This window comes from Lonchura striata, chromosome 12, assembly GCF_046129695.1.
Source record: "Lonchura striata isolate bLonStr1 chromosome 12, bLonStr1.mat, whole genome shotgun sequence".
NCBI classification, from domain to species: Eukaryota; Metazoa; Chordata; class Aves; order Passeriformes; family Estrildidae; genus Lonchura; species Lonchura striata.
Genome location: NC_134614.1, coordinates 20,587,860 through 20,606,503, shown reverse-complemented (window position 1 = coordinate 20,606,503; position 18,644 = coordinate 20,587,860). Strand labels below are relative to the sequence as shown.

At 40.8% G+C, this 18,644-nt stretch overlaps 1 protein-coding gene across 15 annotated transcripts in view; it reads left to right on the top strand.

Annotated features, from left to right (window-relative positions):
• FOXP1 (forkhead box P1) overlaps positions 1 to 18,644 on the top strand; it is a 380,080-nt gene that overhangs the window by 135,865 nt on the left and 225,571 nt on the right. The window contains exon 1 of one of the 15 annotated variants that reach the window (XM_077786179.1): positions 11,649 to 11,658. The exons of 13 other annotated variants lie outside the window; for them this stretch is intronic. The gene's annotated coding sequence lies outside the window, so the exon portion shown is untranslated. Of the gene's footprint in view, positions 1 to 11,648; positions 11,659 to 18,515; positions 18,532 to 18,644 lie in introns of those variants that run through there. One more of the 15 variants, XM_021550633.3, reaches the window with a different exon arrangement.

The following is an 18,644-nucleotide window of genomic DNA, read 5'->3' as shown; positions in this document are numbered from 1 at the left end:
CCTTGAGTGTCAGGAAGCAGACGTTGTTGGAAACTTGTGTAATATTACTGTTGGGTTTTATTAATTAATATAGCTATTAATACGACCTTGGATTTAAACACAATGACCTCTTTTGTGAGTATGATTAGCAGATGTTTACCATAATTCTTCACTCTGTGAAAAATGCTTGTTGCACCCAATAAAAACAACCATATTTACTTTGCTAAATCAAATATTTGGAACTTGGGTCTTACTTTATATATCATGGCTGCAGTGTCTTAGACTTTCCAAGTTTAAGGTTGAGAGCCCTTGGAGTAACATATGTGGTAGATCCGGGAGTACAATGACCTATTGTATCAGGGAGTGCTTTTCCCCCTCTCTTTGGCATTGTATCTGCTACAGTGGAACCAGTGTGTTCCACCAGCCTCTGGATTTTATTTTTACAGAAGGGTGAGGAGAGCATTTTTGAATCCACAAGGTTTTCTGTATTTTGCCCATTACTTGCGGGCAACTTCCTTTCCAGAAGAACGGCAGCAATAGAAGCAGGAAGCACAATTCCAGTTCTTAAAATAAAGCTGGAAGTTATTTTCCTTTTCAATAGCATCTCACCTAATTTTAGACTTCAAAAAGTCTAAAGTTTGCTGATAATTTTCCTTTTCTCCTACCAAATCTAGAATTTAGAGGAGACAAATCCCATTTACATCCCCCCAAATGCCACCTGCTGCCCTCAAACTATTTTCTGGGTATATTGAGGATCGGTTCATAACTGGTGGGGTCAGTTTTAGTAGCGGGTCTGCTGCCTGCTTGTCTGCAGTGCTGAAAGGAAATAGCAAGGGAACAAAACTATGCTTTTCTTGGGAAACCACTCCCTTTGGAATGGAGAGATATGGCTTGCCACTTTTATTTTGTTTCCCCCTCCAAAGTAAGCAACAACATGGCAAGGAGCAGGGCCAGCAAGAAAGGAATATTATTTAAAAGGCGTCATCTATCTAGCCCAGTGTATTTCAGGAAAAGGAGTCTCCCGCTTCATATTTTAAGGAGTGTAATAAAAATAGCGATCGGTTTAAGAAAGGGGCTGACGGACCGGAGAAAGTGACAGCAGCAGTGCAGGGAAATAGTGCTCCATTTATCTGAGCACGCGAGCACATTGATAACGCTGCTCTCTGCAGTAGGTGCCATCAAATCCCAGACAATTTGTATCCCTGGCGTGGCAGGTTACGTACATGGGAACAAGTCTCCCTGACGTTACTGCAGATCATCATTAACCAGCTACTGCTGTTTGTTTGCCGTTACCTGCTGCACGGTGTTCCCAAGCTGGGATCATTTATACAGCTCACCCACTTCAGGGACCTGCCACGTCCAAAAACACACTCTGCCTGGCATCTCTTCCCTTGCTTCCTTTTCCATGGGGGAAAAATTACTGGGTGCAGCTTCTGTCTTGCTTTAACCTACGCAAAGGTTGTGTAATGAACATTTAACAAGCAGTGAGAAGCAGCTACAGTGGGCATAGACAAAAGGAGGGGCAGAAGTAATAAGGAAGAAGGATGGGCTCCTCTTCTCCATCCTCAGATCTGCTGTTGACAGGGGTGTGGGTGTGTAAGGATCCAGATAAGACTTAACGTCTCTAGGTGGGATATCCTGCTTTCTGAAGATCTTTAATCAGTTGGACTGGCATCCTATAAGCACATTTCTTGATTATCTTTCTTGGCATGTTTTGGTTTCCTTTTCCTTTGTTCAGTAATATTTGTGATTATTGTCTTTCTTAAAATGCTAGCTCCTTTGCAGCTTACAACCTGAAGGCTATTTTTGTTTCATTTTTTTGCCAGTCTTTAAAGTTTTATTTGGTGATTTTTCCAGCTTGATTAGTTTCCTCTCAGGAGTACTTAGTCCTTTACTGACAATATTGGGGGTAGAGTGTCACAAGTCTTTGGAAACCAATTGCAAAATCTCCATTGAAGCCAGTACATCTCTTGATTTGTAGTTGACAGTTTGCCTCATTATATCTATCTTAAATAGTTACAGGTTAGGTCACTTGGGAGGGAAGGCTATAATTTTGCCTGAAAGCACAGTTTGGTGAAACTATGATATCAGTACAACTATTACAAAACATGAAGTCCTTTGTCTTCTCCCTTATAAAAATGTGTAATTTCTACCCATTATCAGTATTATTACAAGAATCCTTGCAGTAAGCTTGTCTTTTGATAGGCAGAAACTTGTCTTTGCTAGGAATGAGTACAGTGAAGTGTAACTTCTTTTTTAAAGGAGAATAAATAACACGAGTGAAGTTTACTAGAACACAAAAAAGCTATTTCCAGGAAAGCTGCTGCAGAGTCAGGTAGGATATGCTGAAGATTTATACTTGGGGTGAACATGTGCAAGTACCATAATGACACTGTAGAGAACGTTGGAGTAAAATATTTGATCAACAGATATGCCTAAAGAAAATTCATGATTTGGATTTCTGACTGGCTTTCAGATTACAGGACAGTTAAATTAAAAGTTCCTTTAAATATCTGCATGAAAACATCATCATGGTTGAGGGGGGAGGTCAGGTCGTGCATGGTTACCTCTTTCTTAGACAGAAGAAACCTTGACTAACCACCAATCTCCCCTGGATTGTGAACTCAGGGATGAGCTTCAGGAGGAGAAGCTGCACAATGGAACTGGGGTCTCCACATCATACAACTCACTGTGCAGCTGCTACCGTGAGAAGGGTTTTAAAACCAAAGTGTTGCTTATCCTGGCTAGGTGTGCAATTGTTTTGAACTAATTCAATCATGAATCAGGAGATTTATAGTGAAATAAAGAAAAAAAAAAAAAGAAAGAGATCAATAAAAAGGGTGGAGTAGCAGCTGTGATTAAGGAAGAAGATTACTGTTGATTTATTGATTCAGTCCTCAGCTTGCCATCTCAATCAGGGTTTTTTTTTGGCTAATGTTATTAATACTTATACTTTAGTGCCATGTGCCAATTAGAGTAGATTGTAATTAAGTCTCCAGGTCTGAAAATACTAGGCCCCATGCAGACAAAGTGTTAGCATTACGCATTACTGGAAAGATAAACTTAAGTCTGGAAAGCTGGTGCCAAGCACAGAAAAAGGGCAGTTCTCTCTGCAGTGCAAGCAGCAGTTTTTGTGGTCACCCTTTCTGGGAATACCAGAGAAGGATGGTTGCAGAAGACTGTTGTGCCAGGCTTTTGAGTTTTGAGGGAAGTCGCTCTGGCCAAGTCAGTCTTCCCCTGTGTGGAGTGAGAAACGTTCCTCAGGCTCATGTTGAAGGGCCCCTTTTCTCTGCAGAGAATTCAGTTTTGGGACACTTTTGTCTTCAGATGATGTTGTCTGTCTGCTGGGTGTGGGTTAGCACAGCACCCTGGCCTAGGGTCTTACTGCAAAGGGCAGCACAAATTATAGGAGCTCCTGAGGAAGGAGCTCTTCCCTTTGGTTTGAGCTGAGAACAGGATAGTTGAAGACTTATTTTCCTCTTTCTTGTGCAGAGGGAAACATGAGAACTCCTTGTTGTGAAGCGGCAGAACTGAGTCACCGAGGGTTTACACATCACTGTAAACCAGAATAAAAAAACGTGCTTTCTTCATTACTCATTATACCACAATAGGAATCAAAATCACTCAAAAATTGTTGTAACAGCTATATGTTGCTTAGATAAAATAGTCTGGAAAGGAGAAATTTTGTGGGAATAGCTTCTGATTTATGCAATACAATATGCGAAGCCAACTTGCTGTGATTTTTTCCAGTTATGTGCAATTATGTGAGATTTAATCAAAGAATTTTGAATTACTTGCACTGCTCCATCGCGCTTGCATGGTACCTCTGGGTGTTACTGAATGAGTTGTGGCCATTTAAGTGTATTGCTCTTGCAAACAACACAGTGGGAAAATTAATTTAAAATTTCCTTTTATATCTGTATGCTTAATTTTTAGAGCTGCACTACATTCTGTGTTGGTTTTCTGTATTTGAAGCATAAATCCCATTTTTAAGATAAACTGTAAGCAATTCTATTTCGCCCTTACAGAATAAAGAGATTTACTGTATAATATGCTGGGAATGGGGGCTGAGTTTAACCTATTGTGTCAAAGTTAGTCCTTAACCTCCCTTTCCTGCTTCCATATGGACAGGCAGCATGTGGAGATTTTGTCTTGTGGGGAATAACAGACCCCAGCAGATACTCCCCTCCAAAAAATGTGCTCTGCCCCTCAGCCCAGGGGTCAGAGCCACATTACCCTTATTGTCCACAAATGATGGAGTCACCAAACCTTGGCTGGTTGGGATGATGGAGTTGTCAGCTCTGGAGAGCAGATGGACCTTTGAGGTTGGTGGGAGCACATGGGACTCTTTGAGTAACCGGTTCTTTATGAACCCACACCCTGCCAGCCTCTGCAGTGGCCTTCACCCCTGTGGAGCTGCAGCGAGTGTGTTTGTTCTGTGCAGTCACTCATAAGTGCACTTCAGTATCATTAGAAGGAGGGATTTTATTAGTTTCTCCCATTTTAAAAATTCCTGTAATATTTCCTATTTTACGTGCAGGAAAGATACAAAATGGCTCCTGAGGAAAACGGAGCTAGCTCAGGGGGGAAAAAAGCCCTTCTCCAAGCCCCAACCTTGGGAAGCCTTTGAAAAAGCAAAAACGTGATAGAAAAGACTTGTCACTTCTCAGCACCTACTTGATTTATTATTTTTTATAGAGCAACTACCTCGCAGCAGCTGGAGTTGTATATGAATTTTCTTGGTGCAAACCCACACATAGGGCAACAAACACCACATGAAAAGGTGTTGGCCACTTCTTTCTAAAAAAGGCAAAACTATCTTCTTGAGCTGGGGCCAGCACTGGCAACCTCTCCACTGCTGCTTCGGTGCCGTGGTCAAAGCTCTCTTGGCAGACAGAGCATTGGGGATTTAGAAGCTTCACAGTTCCTGTGAGAAGTTCAATAATAGAAAAAAATTTGTATTATTTTGTCAGAAAGATCATAATTTTATGCATCAGCAGTTCAACACATTTAGACTTTGGTTAGTCTTGCAATGGTTGTGAAAGAAATACACTCTTTAGTAAACCTCTGTCTTAGAAAATACAATAATTGCTATTTAGCCATACAAAATAAATAGCTACATAAAAATGTGCTCCTCCCCTAGGAAAGAAATAAGAGCCTATAAAATTTATTATTTTTGTTGATCTTTGCCTGCTCTCTCGCAGCTGCTGGAAAGGTGGGTTTGCATTTGCAGAGCTTGGTGCACAAATAAAGGAGTAAATAAAAGGGTTTGCTGACGCAAGCATCGCGAGGAACACGCAGCACGTGAGTGGAAAACCACTCCAGTGGGCAAACAAAGCAATGTGCTACCTTGAGCATCCCGGGCAAATCTGGGGGGAGTGGAAGGAAGTAGTGATTTTTTGTCTGTTTTCATGTGAATGTTTTTAAAACATTGCTGACTGTCAGTGTCAACAGAGGAGTACAGAGGAAGAAAAGCAGAAATAAAAGTGTGACTGGAAAGGTGGATCAGAATACAGTAATTACAGAAGCTTTATTTTTGCTGCCTTTGATGCTAGCATAAGTACGTGAAAACTAATGCACTGCAGAGGACAGGTTTGTGGTTGAAATACACTTGATAGATTTTGACAAATTAAACAGTTGTAAAGATGTTTGGAAGTTTTCCAGATCTTTACTGTTATTTATGTCACTGAACTAAAAAATCAGTGGTTAATTTGCAGTTCTTATAATTTTTATGATACTTATGTTGTTGTAAATTTAGCAGCGTGCGGCATCAACTCAGCGGGATACATTTTATGTTGTCAGCTACCTTTTGATATCATAATAGATTTCAGTTGCCAAAGCTTCGGGGAGAGAGAATAAAATGTATGAGTGCACTGTGTGAGCACCTGGATCAGACCCAAGCAGGAGAGGAGTTGGGGCAGGGTGGTCCCTGAAGCCAGGCCTGGTCCTTAGGGGACAGAGGGGATGCACCAGTGGTGGTAAGGATGGATAAGATGCTCTTAGGAGTGGTTGGGCCCTGAAGTATCATTGGCAGATCCTTGAAGTCTGAGTGGCTGCTTAGAGCTGAAAATGGCAGCAGTGCAGAGCTCCTCAAGTCTGTCCCACTACATGGACCTTTGTCCTGACCCTACATCCCAGCAGTGCCCAGTGTGGGCTGTGTCTAACAGGATGAGATCTGGTCTTACAGCAGTTTCAAACTCATGTATGTCTCAGTGTGTAACCTGAGGGTTTGGGGAATTCTCCACCCCCACTTTACTTCTGCTAGTGACTCTCCATACACAGTGGTCCCCTGTGTGTTTCCTGGGTTAACACAGGCTAGAGAGAGAGCAAGTGACTCCAACATGATGTGGTTGGACGTGGGAGAAGCTTTTGTCCTGTGGGATGGCATTGATCAGAAAGTCCTAACTGGCATTTTACAGAGTGCCTCTGATACCCGATTTCACGCTGCTTTTTGATAGACATTTTTTTGCACTCTTTTTCTTTTTATGAAGACTCTATATTCTCTGTATTTATAGACTTTTCTTCTGGTTTTGCCTATCCCAGAAGATGGAGAGACAAATTAAATTTAGGTGACTTGAAGAGATGTAGTTGTTTCTCTCTTGGGAGTGTTTTTAGTGGGTTAAAAATACTGGTTTTAATCTGAGGAGTGAGACCTGCCTCAGGAATATGTCACATACGAAATGGACTTCTTAGGAAGCCTAGCCATGCCCTTCCCATCTTCTACTAATTTCAACATTTGCCCTTTGCTTTCTAAGCCTGAAATTGGAAGAATTTATTAACGGTTGTTTCCTCAGTGTTTGTGGCATTAGCCACGTTTCTCAAGGGCGTTTCATGTGCTCTTTCCACTCTAACGGGATTGTCCACTGAGTTCAGCTCTGGCACATTGGGAATCCATTTGCACAGATAGCTGATTAAGCTGAACCTTCCTCATCCATAGGTAATCCCAAAATACGCAAATTGTTAGCGTGAGATTGGTTTTCAAACACTTTTAGATTTATAATTAAGCGCTTTGTAGTTGTCCTCCACCTCCCCCCTCATCGAAATCTTTAGCTGTGCTGACTCCAGCTCTCCCCTTCCTTTTCTTTCTTGATTATCTCTTTATTTCTTTTCTTTTCCCCTTGAGGTAGCTTTATGGCTGGCTCTTTCTCTGGGTACCGCTTCAAAGCTGCATGGCTTGGAGCAGAATTTTGGACACAAAGAAATTTTGCAAAAAGAGTGTTCTGCCACTGTTTGGGGTTTTGCTGGGTCTTGCTTCCCAAAATGGCAATGGCTAGTGGTGGACTGAGCACATTGCTCTGGGGGGAAGACACTGATTTACTCTTGACTTGAGGAGAGACTGGAGATGGGACAGCTGAGATGGGTTTGTTTGGAAATTGCCAGCCATGAAGGAAGTGAGGTGTTGGGTATGAGCAACAAGAAGCTGATGTTTGCTTGTGCTCCTGCACTGATGCTCTTCATGTGGAAGATGCTGTTCTTCTGTGTTGGAAGATCAAATTTTCCTTTTGCCTTGCAGCAGCAGACTGGTATGTTAGTCTGCATTTGCTGGCTAGACTTATTCTGGCTAATGTTTGCCAGATTCTTCTATTACATATTAAAATAAGATCGTATGAGTGGGTTTTCTTTTTGTGCATGTTTCAAAAAACTAGGCCAGCCCTAACAAGCACATTTTCGTGTTTTTGTTGGGTTTTTTTGCATTTTGTCATTTTACATATTGAAAAATGGAATGCAAAAAGAAAAAGGAAAAGCCTGCTAACATCAAAAAGAAATAAAGCTTTGCATTATTCTGCATAAGTGTTAAAATCTGACTGATAGTTTGTATATACAGACTTCGTTCTTTTTGGTGTTTCCTTTCCCCACCCAAAGATCACAGATGCTGTGATAAAAATTAATGCTCTTTTAATAAATGCTTTTGTTTTCTGAATTTGACCTGAAAGAGGGTTGTGCAATGCTTTTGTTACTAATAAATGTTGCAGAAGTTAGGTAAAAAAAATAGGCAGACATTAATTTTTTGGGGCAGGATATTCTAAAACAAAATGCAGAGCATTTCTACCTCCTTAAATCCAGCTATGTTAATATCACAAAGTTTTTATTTTAACCATCAGGAGAGAAGCCCTGTTTGAAGAATTCAGCTTTAAAAAATGTCTTTGTAAATTGAGATTTTAGGACTACCTATTTGGAGGATGTTCCGTATGATAAATGACCTTATAAGACCAAAAAAAAAAAGTAATTTTGCATGTCTGCTCCCTAGGATGTGTGATAATAATAAATGAACATTTTATATATCATTATATATATATCATGGCAGAACAAAGATCAGAAGATATATTATTCATTATTCCTGTTACTTCATATTTAAAAGGCAAAGGTTTTTTCTTCTTTGCCAAAACAACGGCTGCAGAATGTATTTGTAATAATCCCTGCAAATATGAAGGGGAGAAAGATCTTCCAGGTCGTTAGCACTGAAGAAAACAGAGATGCCTTTAATTGTATTCATTTGAACATTAATACATTAATGCTGAGATTTAAGTACTGTTACTATTAAAAATTAAACTGGAGGGGCAGTGTGCAGATCATATGCTTTAGTGTAAGTTGTCAGGTGCAGTGTTTGCATATTTAGCCTGCCATTCCAGCTCTAAAACAGACATTTGAGGCTGCATCTGGCTTTCCGAGGGGCACTTTTTACACCACCCTGTCCCGGTTTCATTTCTGGCAATAGCATTTCTTTTTGTGGATGCAGTTGCACCACCTGAGCAAAAGTTGCAGTGGTTAAAATCAGAGGAGGGTAAGGAGTCACTTGTTTGCTGTCCTGAAGTCCTCTTGTTCTTCCCCTGTCCTCCCCCCGCCGTGTCCGCAGTTATCTTGCGATATGCAACCCCCTCCGAGCACTGCCTGCGGAACTGGAGTAGCTCTGGCATGTAGATTTCCCAGTGGGAGAACTTGTGTGGATGGTAATTTTAATGAGACCTGATTTAAGCAGTAGAATAGATCCATAAAACTAATACAAGCAGACTTTCAAGAGCTCTACTATTTGTCAGGGCAGTGAATTTTAGAGGTGCATCCATTGGCTTGGTAAAGAATATTATAATCTGGAGAATTTAGTCTGTATTAATTCAGATTGTTTTTATGCAAAGTACTATTGAGAGTACCTTGAATCCAGGGCAGGCCAAATATAGACTTATTTATTTTTGAGTCTCAACTTTCGTCCAAAAATCATGCTGGAACCACAGGACCTGAAAGCTGTGCTCTATATGAATGAATGCAAAGTCTGTATGAGTGTGCACAGCTGTGCCTCCAAGCTGTGACAAACCCTTAGCTTTGCTTTTTTTCCCCTTCATTTAAGGCCACCGCTTGGTCCATATGTATTTCAACCTCTCCCAAGTTGTCACACCTAGTTATATATGGCAGTAATACAGATTTCTTGGGAGACATGGAGTTTTTCTGTGAATACAGGTGTTACACCCATCCCAGAACCTGAATCCTAGTTCATGTAATACACTTGGTCCACGGCTTTTATTTTTCATCCCAGTGCTCTGGAGCATCTCTTGCTGTTATTGGAAATTGTGCAGTTCTGCTTGGCCTTACTAAACTGTTTTCTTTCCCTGCTCTCCTCCCCAGCCTCTTCCCTCTGTCCCGTTTGTTGTAGTTTTTTTTTTCCCAAGTAGTTTTTTCACCTCAGCTATCTCAGATGGCAGTGAGGAAGAAAGCAGGTGTAGGAAGCTCAGGGCAGGAGCTTGACTTGAGAATGAGGTGAGCTAGAACACCAATAAACAGCAGAGAACAAGGGGCAGACAATGTGGGGAGAAATAGAGGGAAAAGTGAGGAGGAAAGGGTGGAGGCAGAGGGCAAGGAGGGAGGGAGGCCAGGGAGTCCATGTGAAGGTGAAGCAGAGGGATGCTCTGTGCCATGGCAGGGACACCAACTCTGACACCCCTTCCCGTGCTTGGGCATCCCACTGACTGCAGGGACAAGGACAGAAAGGAGGTGACTTCTAGCAGAGCTGGTGATAGCAGGGACGTGCATTTAAATAGGGAAAAAGTTTATTTGCTTTTTCTCGCAGGAGATGCTAAGTGATTTTTGCAGTTTGAGTGGAGTGGCATTATTGTACTTAGCTCTGCATTTATTAAATAAATTTGTTCTCCAACTCAAGTGTTAAGTGTGTATTATGAAACCTCAGAGCCAATCTTAGTGGTTGCAGTGTGCAAATATTTTTAAAATTATGTAATTAAACAGGGATTGGGCTGCAATGTCCACTGAAGTGATTTATTAATTGAATGGTTTGATTAAATTTAATGTTATTTTAGTTTATACAGAAAGGGTTGGTATCTATTTCACAGACAGGGACATCTTATGGGGCTGTCAGTGATGGTTCAGAGGTCCTTAGGAGGAATCTTTAGCACCCAATTAAATATTAACCAAGAAGATGTGACTTGTTCTTTCTCTGTCCCTGAAACTGTGTTTTGACATCTAAGGCTGGTGATAAAAATTTGCTCGGCAGAATCACTTGCAATGCACTCTATTTATCACTAGATTATTTCCGAATTAATCACACAAAAAATCTTTTCATTGTAATTGTGCTGGAGCTCAGCGCTGTACAATGTGTGTAAATAAAAAAATGCCCTTTTAATTCTATGTTAACTGTGTCTTGCTGCTGTTGCAGCCAAACTGTATCTGTTTCGGGGGAATGTCATTTTAAAGGTATTGTGGTTACTGAGCGGCAGCTGTGATTGAAAAGTATGTAAACTAATCTTTAGTTGCTCATGTCATTTTTATATTCTTATGTCAGAACACAAGAAAGCTGCTTTAAATTTGTCTTTCACTGTGTATTAATTTTCAAGTCTAATTTTTCTTTGGTTAAAGCATATACTGCATTCTCTGCTACACATTACCATTTGGTGCCAAAGTAAATGGCTACTTGTGAAAAAGTACAAAATTAGTTCCTGCTTGATTACTCTAAAATACATATTTATTTTCCTAGGGAGAGTTTTTATTGCCGGTGTATAAAGGACAATTGTCCTGTATGGTATCAGTGACTTAAAAGGCAAAGTAATCAAGTACCACATATTTATTACTGTGAAGAGCAGAGCTATGCATTGCTTTCCCAAAAACAAGAAGGAAGGTACAAGGGGTTTTGGTTCTTTTATTTCCTTCTAGGCTTGCACTATGTGTTGTTCTGCTCTTTTAAATACAGACCATTCGAAATGAAATCCTCAGCTAATATGTCTGCATAAGAACTTCTTTGTCTCTCGATGCCCAACCATTGAAAATTAAATGTGTTTGCGGATAAGTATTTATTCATACCATACCTCACACCTGATCTTGTGTCAGTATGACATCATCTTTGCCACAAAGACTTCTGGTGGTTTAAAAATGTTCCGTTGTGAAATAAGTGGGAGAGGTAGAAAAGGGGCAAGGAAGGCAACAAAAATAAACTGCTAGTGGGATTTGATGTTTTGCCAATTAAAAACAAAATATAAAAAATCATGTTCTGAGGTCCACATGCTGCCTTTGATCCATACACAGGACTTCCATTTGTGCCGGTGGCTGTTCAGCCTGTGGAGGGAAGGCTGTACATGACTTAATTTGTATGTTGTGGGAAGTACATTTTCCTAGCATGTGGTCTAGCTTACTTGAAGAATCTGAAATGCGTTATAAATGTAAATGCTGTGTTTAAGTAAAACTTCATTATGTTTTGGTGGTTTCCAAAAATGCACAGGATTTGACCTTAAAGTGTTATTTCAAGGTGTTATGATGTATGAGCTAGACTTTGTAGTCTTCTAAATTAAATCTTTGAACATGTTATTATTGTATTTTGGCATCGGCAAGATGTAGTTCTCAGCTATTTTTTGTCACAGCCTTCATTTTTCTAACAAGAGTAACGAGACAGGGCCAGATTCTTCTGTAAGAGGCGTGTGCAGGATGGGGATTACCCTGCATTCACCGTGGTGTAACCAAGGATGGGTCTGCCCTTTGCATCCAAGTCCAAGGGCACGGCGACTCCTCGCCCGTGGCTGCCATCAGCGCAGCCACCACCCACCACCACTGCCTGTGACCATCACACAGCCCCATGTAGGATGTGGTTGAAGGGTTTAGCATTTGGATCCAAATCTGGTTCATATATAAAAGGGGTTGTGTTTCTGTTTGGAAAATATGAGCCCCTTTCACGTAGCCCAGGTGTGGGTTGGCTCTCTAAACCATTCGCCCATTCCCGTGTTTGTGGGAGACTGTTTTCAATTCTTACAAAGAGGCTGTACAAGTCCAGCCGTACAAACAACAGAAGCAATCCAAAAGTGGATTAAAAAAAAAAAAAAAATTAACAAAGTGTTTGTGATCTCAGCTTGGTAGTCTGGATGAGGGAGCAGACATAACCGCTATACGTATGCTTATTTCCAAAGAAAATAACTGCAAAACATTTCCACCTATGCCATGAGCGCTCAGGGCTTGTATTTCTCCTGCTCTGTGTAACAGCCATCTGTTCGTGTTATGGCAGGGCCGTGGGGCACCGTCCCCGCCGTGCCGTGTCCCCCGGGCAGCACCAGGCACGGGGAGTGTGCCAGCCAGCCACGGGGAGAGGCAGGGCTTGGGCTGGGGTATGTTGTTGCAGAAAAGTCGATTAAGAAGAAGAGCTCTGAGTCAGCCCCAGGGCCGTGGCCGTCGGTCGGTGGAGCGCCAGAGAGAGACTGTCTTTGTAGTGTTGTTTTTGGTACCGGTTTCACGTTGCGCGCTCCTGGTATGAATCACGGTGGTTACAGGGGTGATTTTCCCTCAAGAAAACAATCCCTCCCCCAAACAATCGTGGAGCCACTCTTTTGGTCACTTTGCATGGGTGGCTTTCTGTCTGTCTGTCCTGAGGTGGTCCTTCACTGCAGGCTTGGGGTGGGAAGGGAGAGCAGCACTCAGCCAAAGCACAGCAGAGGCTCGTTGTCCTGTGGCCAGGAGTTTCCCATTTTCCTCCTTCATGAGCAGTCTGGCTTTTGGATAGGGAAGGCCTGAAAAATTTGTGCAGATATTCAAAATAAAAGACACATAGGATAACCCTACTTTCTCTCTGTTACTCCTTCCCTGCATCCCAAATAGGGTAATGCTTAGAAATGCATCCAACCCCGAGTTCAAAACGGATTGCTTACCCGTGTTTCTTGAACAGCTAATTTTGCTGGCATGTTATTATTCACCCTCTGCTATTTTCAAACTCTGACACAAAACTAGAGAGAAGAAGAGATTGAAATTCTGACCGGTACGTTATCCTGATACCTGAGATGCTGTGTTGATATGAGACTATCTTTACCACAAGGACTTTCTTGGTGGTTTTAGAGATCCCAGTGTGAATAAGTAGAAAAAAGCAAAACTAATAGCTAAAGAAGCAAAAATATTTTTTTCTTAAAGAAATTGATTAACATGCAAATATGTACTGTATGCATATTAAATATCATTTCAAAATGTGATGGGCAGGAAGCATAAGTGATGCCATTTGGTTTTGTGGCATCAGTGTGGGTTGATTAAGGGGGTGGGGATAAATTTTGGGGATTATTGATATAGCATGAGTAGAGCCAGATGGTTGTATTACACATCTTTTGTGTTCTTGTTTGCTTCTTAAAGCAGTTGCAGAATTTTGCCCTGGGCAAAATTTACTCTTTGCTCGTATGTTCCCCTGTGAATTTACTTTTGACAAAGTAGTTCACAAAGAGGGGAAACGCTATGCCCGCAAACCCATCTCTTCCCTTCACATTTGTGAAGCCAACAGCCCCCTACTTCAGAAATATTTTGTAACTTGTGAAATAAATTAGCAGTAGGTGCAAGTTCAGAGTGTGTGTGTGTTGGGTATTGCTCCCCCTCGGTGTACAGTATTGATTTATGGAGAAAGCCGTTTTTTAGATTTTCCTTGTGGTGTTGTGAAGAAGAAACTGTGGAAATGGCAACCAGTTCAGTTTAATGCACTACTTATGTAGTGTTCTTCCATTAAAGAAATGTTGTCTTAAAGATTAATGAGCTAATTTTTCCACTACTCCTTTTTTATTTTAAGTTTTGAGATTGTGGCATACCTGATTCATGTGATCAAAAACACATACTTTGTGGTATTCAGGTTGAGTGGGAGAAGGTCGTGCTAGGTAGGTGTTTGTGACATTTGTTGGAACTGCTTATCACCGGAACCACCAAAATTTACATGTGTTTGTTATTTCCCTTTGAAAGCAATTTTTTATTTCCCATAAAAAGATGGTTTTTTGTAAAGGCTTTATAAGAAATAATTTATGTCTTTCTTGTGCCTCGCACCAGTTTTTGTGGGTGTGTTACTCCATTGACTTGGATGAGGTTACTCCCAGCTTACAGTGCTGTAGGCTCCTGGATGATGAGTTCCCTCTAAATCTGGCAATTATAGTGGAAACAGTCCTACTTGTAAACATGTTTTGTCTTCTGCCTGTGTCCCTGTGTGAAATGTGTGTTTGCAAGGTGAGGAGACTCACCTTGCTCATGGTGGTGGGAGTTTTATTGGGGACAAATTCATGCTGACACTGATTCTGTGGCCCCATGTCTGCATCCCCTCTCCACACAAAGCCCTATGCTTTGCCCAGACTGGGAGCAGCAGCTTTGGGCCCATTTTTTAAAACTGGTACTTGACGTGGAAATGGGGATGGGCAGCTCTAAGCCCATTGAAATCTCTGAGTAGTCCAGTCACAAGTCTGAGACCAGAGCAACTTACTCCTCATAATGCTGCCATTGTGCTCATCCAATCTGATCAGTTCTGCAAATGTTTTAGTAAGTCTATCTTACAACACTATAAGAAGATAATCAGCTGCCTTAGAAGGTCCCCATCTGGAGTATAGAGTTCTTTTACTGAAAGATGTTTTGCCTTTCCGAGATAGCTCTCGCATTTCATCATCTGTTGTGCAGAGATGAAGTGCATATGAAAAGTCAGTGACTCTGAATCCATCTGTTGTTATTATTTTCCACTGATAATTGGCTTGAACAATGAAATGTCTGTGTCTGTAGCCTTTGAAACTGTACACCCTGTTTATTTTCTGGAGGTCTTGCTCCACTCTCCCCCCCTGCTTTTTTTTTTTTTTTCTTTCCCTTTTTTTTTGTTTATTTTATTTTGGGATTTTTTTTTGTTTCATTTTTCTCTCAAGCTCATAACTAGTGGAGCTTGTATGAAGATGACATCTTTGACTCTGTGCATCAGTATGTGTCACTCACTATCTAAAGCTTGCCTGCCAATTTTTGTCAGGGTCCTGTGTCTGCTGTGTGAGTGTAGAGCAGGCTTACAGCAGGAAGACTAGCAGATCCAGAGTTCATAGATATCCTACCTGAAATGTAGTATTTATATCACTTTCTCTATTAAAATATTAATTTAGAGACCAGTATCTAATACCTATGGAATTAGATACTACCTGTAATCATGTAATATATTCAGTTGCATCCAGTTTTGCACGATGCAGGGTATTAATATTGGATTCCACTAACAGCAGTTCCATTAGCTTGCTCAACCAGTATGAGATATATATGAGCAGGGAGGCATAACTACCAGACAGAACTGCCAAAACAGTCATTAGAAGCTCCATTGGGATGGACAAAGGCTTTTACACAGTGATATACTGATTAAATTTTGTTCTATGGTTTATTTGCATCAAGGTTAGATTGGTATCATCTATGTGAACCATATTATCTGACGCCTTATTTGGAAGGTCATTTCAATGCAAAAATGGTGAACCACACAGGGGCTCTACAATTTCTCGCGGGATTCTTTCTTGGAGGATTTTTATCCTGTTAGGCTTGACTGGCTCACGTTATCAATGTTTTTGTGCTTTAACCTGGTGAGTTTATCCAAGGAGGTGTAAAAACTCCCTCCATACCATACAAGTGCTCAGTGAAACTGAACATGTTAGATGCCTATTAAAACTGTGAGTTATATCCAGTATCCTTTGAAACAATCTGTGACACATGCTTGAGAATTCAGTAAATGTGTGTTGCATCTTGAAAGGCTGAATTTTCCTGTGCCTGCCTGTGTGTAAGTGCTCTTTCAGAATGAAATTTCGGGGCCGGACGCAGTCGTCTCGTCCATGTTACGCTGTAGTCTGGAGCACCAGGGAGTAAGGCAGAGGAGTATAATCTTATTTGTGTTTCAATGGCAATCATTTAATACTACAAGTTATTAAAAAATAATTAAATTACCAAAACCAACATGTAGCTAGGACTTACAATAAAAGGTCAATGTGATTTGACTCCTTAAGGTAGGAAGGGACACTGGTGAATTCCAATTGCTTTAAAATCGTGCTGCTTCATTCTATTTCTGGACTGGAAGGATAAACGAGACTGAAAAAATAATTTATTTTTCTAGAAGGAAGAGTAAATCACAGTATATAATTATGTATATTCAATTATAATAATAAATGCTTAGATATGTTTGGTGGTTATCACAGTCTCTAATTTAGTTGTTTTTTGAAGTAAATATAGTTTGGAGGGCTCATTTCATGAGGGCAATATTTTGAAAATAATGTTTTTAAGGAACACTTCAGAAGTTTCTTCCTTTTTCCCAAATAAACTAGTAAATAGGTGTGCATTATGTGGTGATTCATAACAGCTAAAATAGGTCTGTGTCTGGAATGTCTTTTATATAGTAAACAGGGACAGTAAGAGCAAATGCAGATTTAATCGGTCAACTCAACCAAAAGTCTCTGTATTAATTTTAAATCCTTGTTAAGAAAAGGCTGGGCCAGGACTATATTGGATTTCAGTACAGTTAATGAAAATTAATTTTACAGGTGGTGTTTGGTTGTGTTTCTTCTGCTGTGGTGAGATGGGTGGCTGAGCCAAAGCGGGCACAGCACACGATTCAGCTCTGTGCCAGAGCAATGCTTAGATTAGGAATGAGCCTTTGGCGTGGAGTTGTTGGTGCTGTTGTTATTTACTATCAGAGGAGGAGAGCGTTTAGCGCTATTTGATTTGATTCTGCAGCTCCTATCCCCTTAAACAAGCTGTGTAGCTTGTCAGAGATCAGGACAGGTAGAATGCACAGCAGGCGTCTGATTTGAGCCAGTTACTCATTTGCTGAGTGTTTGTGTTTATGCAAAGGGGCCTCTTCCTGCATATTTAATCTAGAGTAAGGCAGTGGCTTTTGTTGTGTTTAGACCACATACCTTCAGTCCTTCCTTACACTGCAGCCAGTGTTGAAGCACAGAAAGGCTTGATAGTCAAAAGTGCTTTAGTGTTTTCAAACTCTCAACTTTCTGCACTTGGTTGGGAATTACTGTACGGCTGTAAGCCTTTTTCTTCTTCATTAATGGGTAAGTTTGCACTCGGTAGAATAAGATACTTTTTTTCTGTTCCATTTTATAAATGCACAAAATATTTGCTTATAGTTGTCCAAACCTCCTGGAGCAAAACTGGTCTGCTGAGGGAGTTTGTTGCAGGGAATTAGATCAAGAATACAGGTGTTTCTGGCATATACTTCTGAATCAAGCATTAAATGCCATATTGCAATAGGCAGGTATTTGTGGGGCGGGGAAGTGGGGTGGGGGGGGGGAATGAGTTTGGTGTTATTATTCTTTGTACTAACAAATCCTGTTTTGTAACTGTCCTGAAGATAATGCTTCCATTGTTAGCTAAAAGCTTTCAAACAGTGAGCAACGCAGAACTGCAAAAGAAGCAGCAAAAAAAAAAAAAAACCAAAAAAAAACACGGAGGAGGAGGGGGGGAGGAAAAAAAAAGCAACCCTCTGGTCTTTATTGTTTCCTTTGCAAGGGTCCTCACTAGAATGTCTGCGCTGTAATAGGGAGGTTTTTCTTATGTGGAAATTGAATCGTCTCTTCATTGATATTAATAGCACACTAGAGATGTTAGCCATGATGCAGAGTACCAGAGCTGTGGAGTAGGAAACCTGATATTGCAGGGGGAAAAAAATAACAGTCCTATTGCTCCTCAGTGTGGGAGACATCCCTCCCCGAGAGCAGAGTTTGCATAATGGCATCCTGCCTCAACTATTTACTTATAGGTATTTTAATCTCGGGCTCTTTCTTTTAGTACAGGCGTAATTACTGCCGCTCGCTCCTGCACTTATTAACTGCGCAGCTCCGTTTCTGATTCCGTCTGGACAAATTAGTTTTAAAAATGACTTTGGAGAGAATCCGTGCGGTGTGCCTGCACAATGTACACAGTGTATACGTAATGTGTGCCGGGTTGGGAGAGCGTCAGGGTCCGACGGGAGGGAACTGGCATCAAAAATTAAAGAAAAGACGACAAAGGGCACGTCTTGGAGGCTGAGGGTTGAAGCACAGACAGCGCTTGGAGAAATGTGGAAAATGTGCGGCGAGGCCAGAAGTAGTAGTTTTGGTTCCCAATTAACTATTTCCTTCGTTTGAGTAACTCCTCTCAAACAGAAGAGTGTGCTGTTCCACCACATGTTGGAAAGTGTGAGAATCTGAATAAAATTTCATCAACCTTATTAAAATATGTAGGGACTTTGGTCTTCTTGGGTACGAATCAGCCTACAGACTCAGAGGCATTTATTAACAATAAGACTGCTGAGGTTTTTTAATAACAAAATTACAAATACCGTGTCTAATTGTAAGTGTATTACTTTTATGCACCAGTTAAAAAAAAAAAAAAAAAACTTTTTATGAGGAAAAGTACCTCAGTCAAAGCACCTCGTGTGATTAGTGCTATTGTATTCTTAAATT